A 5,059-nucleotide genomic window follows, 5' to 3' on the forward strand; every position below is an offset into this window, starting at 1 on the left:
ATGAGTCTTCCTCCGAGCCTCGTGGATATTGCAGACTCGAGAATCATTGTAGTTATAGCATGGAACATAAACATAATATGAACTCGGAGATAAATAATATCATTTATTATTGCCTTTAGGGCATATATCCTACAGTATTCAGATCAAGAAAGGTCGTTATCATCACCGACACCGACAACTCAGCGGTGGCCTAATGACATATTCGCCAGGCTGCCGGACATGACTACAGTGGTCCGCTGTCCGCTGTTCGATTTTGACTTGTATGGATGGGATTTAATCCACACCAATGCACTTCAATCCCCTTTAATTTTGTTGCAACTGAACAAGCCCTTAGGTGTGGAGGGACTAGATGACAAAGACGTGCTCCTGGACCACTTCCGTCCCATCGCATCGAGGAACGGTCGCCTCATTTTTTAGCTCAAGCACAACCGGCGCCAGGATCGTGCGGCCGGCGGTCTCCGGCTCGCCATATACAACTCGATGACGCATGACAACATCGTTGCCATCACACCTTTAACCTTAGTAGGCAAGGAAGCTCAAATATAGTGGAATATAGTTGCACATTGCTCATCATCCACGACCTTCTGTATTCTGCTCGTCTACAACCACAACCGTGGTGCTACTCCTCCTCAGAGGCTCAATCCAATGTCAAGATCCCCATCTGCTCCAAGATGCGCAACATCGGGCCTGTCGTGGTATGCCGGGGGTTTGCCTCGACCAAAAGGACCACACCATGGACATGCTCGTGGTATGCCGATGGCCGCCCCGCAACCTCGCCGCCACCAGTCGGCGTTCCTCCGCAGCAAGCCTCCTGCCCCCGCCAATGGGAAGCCCGCCGCCGCCTCCTCCAAGCCCAAGTCGCCCGCCTCGCCCGCCCAGGCGCTGCCGCCGTACCCTCTCCGCCGATCGTCTTTTCCTTCCCTCCCTCTTGAATTTTATTTGGAGGATTTATGCCTTTGTGAATGCTGCAGTTCGTCCTTGGAGGAGAGGACGGTGAAGCAGCTCGGGCTGACCAAGGCGCTGACGCTCCCGGAGGCCACCGCGGTGTCGGAGGCGTGCAGGAGGATGGCCGCCAGGCGCGCCGACGCCAAAGGGGTGCTCTCAGGTATCGTCACGCCCGAGGTGAGAAACTCATCACAAAGAGTCCGAATCATTGAAAAACTGACAGTATATATTGAAAAGACAGAATATCAACTCCAAATAGGTTCAGTTTTTGGATTTTCTCAAGGAATTGGATGGAACTAATGATGAGCATCAGGTTTTTCTATTGATGAGTAGTGTGTTCTATGGATGATCTGTGTGTTTTTCTGTAGGACATATCGGGTGGAGTGATAGCTGAGGGTCTCAGGCCTGACGCAACCAGTGTGGCAAAGGTGATGACACACAACCCAGTTTTTGTCATGTCCAACTCACCGGCCACCGAGGCACTGCAGAAGATGGTCCAAGATCTGCTTCTTTTTTTTCTTCAGATTACAGTTTTGTTGCTGGTTTTACCTTCAGTTGGGTCATTTGTTGAATTAGTTTTGTCCAGTGATCGATTGGCCATTTCTGATAGTGCTGGTTCAGTGTCATCCTATGCATGATGAGGGAGAACCAAAGCATCTTAGCATGTACTCCCTCCGTCCGGAAATAGATCTATCTATTTCTCCGACAAGTATTTCCGGACAGAGCAAGTACACATTAAGCCGGCAGCCTGGTGGGTCAATGTTACTCCCATAATCAAAGAATCGTATTCTTTCAGTAACCGAAGCTGCGGGCAACCGCAAAGCTACAATATGTCGGGCATTACCTCTTGGCTAATAGCCAAAGACAAGAACTGCAAGACGAATATTGTAATTCAAAGTTCAGAAAGACGTTCTCTCAAGAAATTCCCTACATGTTTTACGTTTGACATCTTTTTGTCATTCTTATGGATATATATTGTATCTTGTCTCCATGGTGTCCATTTAGTCATATAGCTTTTGTATACAGGCAAATTTAGGCATCTTCCTGTAGTAGAACATGGTGAGGTCATTGCCATGTTGGACATTACCAAGTTCCTCTGTGATGCAATTTCAAGAATGGAGAAAGGCAGCCGAACAAGGCAGTGCTATAGCAGCTGCTATGGAAGGGGTCGAACAGCAGTGGGGAACTGAATTTGCAGGTAGCTTTTTTCAGTCTCTCAAGACCACCCATGATGCATTCCACTCAGGCCTCTTTGATTAACTAGCTGATGTTATATTTTCGGTCCTTACTTCAGGTCCGCACGCATTCATAGAAAATCTTCGAGATCACATGTTCAAGCCTTCCTTGTCAACTATCATTACTGAAAATAGCAGGTCGAATTCCAACTGCCAGGAAAATGTATAATGATTTTTTTGTTACGACTGAGTATTACCATTGCTTATCTTTGTAGTGTTCCAGCGGTGTCTGCTTCAGATCTAGTAACTGTAGCTGCCAAAAAGATGAGAGAGCACCGAGTTAACTCGGTGGTTGTCATGACAGGGAACATCTTACAAGGAATTATCACGTATGTTCTCTGCAAAGTTGCGTATATTTTGAATTTTCCCATCTCCGTTATTTTTTTAAGTGATACAACTGATATTCTGATTTGGTTTTGCGAGTAGTGGCACAAAGTCTGTCCCCAGAGGCGACACTCGTAGAAAAGGTATGGCAAAAGACTGGAGCATCCACATTTCAAGTGATCAGGGTTTGGTTCCTTTTTTTCACTAGTTAACCAAATATGCTGTTATCTCTCCGAAGGTGATGACGGCAAGCCCTGGCTGTGCTACACTGGACACATCAATCCTCGAGGCTCTGCAATCAATGCAAGATAGAAAATTTCGTCATATTCCTGTTGTAGACAAAAGCAAGTACTGAATTCTAACAGCAAAGAAAAGTTCCTTTCTATGTACGTATCTAAGTTAAGTCTTTGAATAGGAGGACAGGTTATCGCCTGTTTGGATGCTCTACAGTTAACCCACACCGCCATCTCCATGGTAAGAACCATTACGTACAAAAGCACTAGCACATGGGTTCTGTGCTTGTAGCATCAAGCTGATTCAGCCACGATAATGCACATTAAATGTATTTATAATTCTGTTAACATATGATTGTTTTGACAACAGTATACGATACAAATATGTTCTATTATCTTTCATCACCCCGTGATTCTGATTTTCCGTGTTCTCATTAGGCTGAGGGAGCATCTGGACCAGACGGCGTGGCAAATACTATGATTCAGAAGTTTTGGGTCTTGCATCCTGCAGAGTATGACTTGCATAGGTTTGTTCTTCTTCAATTTGCATATGCTCTTGCATACCTGAGGATGGGTTGGTTAGACTTTTGTTGTATAAGTGCAGTGAAGAATCTCGTACAGCAGCATCAGACAGTGCTGAAGGAAAGCATACACCCCCTCCCCCTCATGTTGGAAACGCATTCTCTTTCAGATTTGAAGATAGAAAAGGGCGGATGCAACGATTCAGTTGCGGTGTGTGCATTTCTCATCTTAATTTCCTCATTGTGGTTTACTATAGTGATGTAGTATGAATTTGTGTTTGTCTGCCTTAATATCTGATAACACTCCTCCTTTCTGCAGTTTCGGAAAGCTTAGACGAGCTTGTGTCTGCTATTGCATACAGATTAGGAACAGAAAACGACAAGGCGAATGTAAACCTTCTGGTAAGAGGTTGAGCTTTGGTAATGCAGTGTGCCTCCAAGTGAGCAACAAGCCAAGCAAAATCTTGTAGATGGGATTTTTTTTGGGTATAATTTGTGGACCTTTGTACGTTTTTAATCCTCACTTAAAATGGTTTTCAACAGTACAATGACGATGAAGGTGACAGAGTACTTCTGGCTACCGACGCCGACCTGGTTGCAGCAATTGAACATGCCAGATCAGCAGGATGGAAGGTTGTTTTTCTATTCTTTTGTATACCAACATCATGAATTCCTCGCATGTCGGCTGCATCCTCGGTAATGTAGCTGTGCCGCAACCTAAGCGCGACCGATCATTTTTAGTTTCTTAGTTCTTCTTCTTGCAACTTAGGTTCAGTAATTTACTTTGAGGTTCAGTCTTTTTTGGCATTTCGTTTTGCTGTTTCAGGTTCTGAGGCTGCACATGGACTGACGGGTCAAAGATCAGTGCAGATCCCACACCGGCGTCGTCTGTGGATACCTCAGCAGCAAGGAGAAGCTGGCCGTCCCTCCGGCTAGGTACAGTGGCCAGTGCAGCTGCTATTGCCGGCGTCGGGGCAATCGTCTACTTGAGATGCTCTCGGCAATGACTTCAATATACATACCTCAGACTCAAAGAGCATACTTCAACACTGTATAGATGTACTACGCAGGAGGAGGATCACACAAATCACGGTGGCAATAAGGCTCTTTTTTTTTGCGGGTGGGCAATAAGGCTCTTGCCAAGCCTCTACACTGAATTTTTCTCCAGGGTTTGCAGTCATTCTAAATGGACTTCAGAGAGGCTCTTGCAAAGTGACTGTTTGTTGCAACAGATAAAAAGCAGGCTGATACATGTACACAAACAAGAAAAAACATCCTAGTATTGGTATATATCACCAAAAATATGTTAGGGTCACCCAATGTTTATCCCTCCTATTTGTTTTGATGATGTGGGGAGGGAGTGATCTGGTCATCAGGGCTAAGGAGTTTTATAGAAACTAGGTATGTGCCTGGAAGCTTTTTTTTCTTAATCTATAAAGGTTAGGGCTGTCTTAAGGTAGAAGTGGATGTAATTCCACCTTATATGGCATGGGGCACACGGGAATCACCGGACTAGAATTTTGATTTTGGCGCTATTATAATTTGGTAGTTTGGGTCATGCATGATAAGTAAATTAAATGAGCTTTGCCATGACGAGTGACACACACTATTATGACCAACTGGGTCTTCCAGAAGTAAAAAAATAGTGAGATGCTATTTTTATAAAGACTAGACAATTGCTCGTTTGCAACGGGAATATAAACATTCTAGTAGATTAGCTCGTGACTGCATGTCTATTATTATATTGATGCGCTAAAATCTTAGCAAGTTTTTGTATGCAATCGCCACGATTTACCTGCCA

At 44.7% G+C, this 5,059-nt stretch overlaps 1 pseudogene; it reads left to right on the forward strand.

Annotated features, from left to right (window-relative positions):
• The first annotated feature begins 415 nt into the window (after positions 1 to 415).
• Positions 416 to 4,573, forward strand: LOC123080855 (CBS domain-containing protein CBSCBSPB3-like; annotated as a pseudogene).
• Positions 4,574 to 5,059: the final 486 nt, after the last annotated feature.

Source organism: Triticum aestivum, chromosome 3D (assembly GCF_018294505.1).
Source record: "Triticum aestivum cultivar Chinese Spring chromosome 3D, IWGSC CS RefSeq v2.1, whole genome shotgun sequence".
In the NCBI taxonomy this organism is placed as follows: Eukaryota; Viridiplantae; Streptophyta; class Magnoliopsida; order Poales; family Poaceae; genus Triticum; species Triticum aestivum.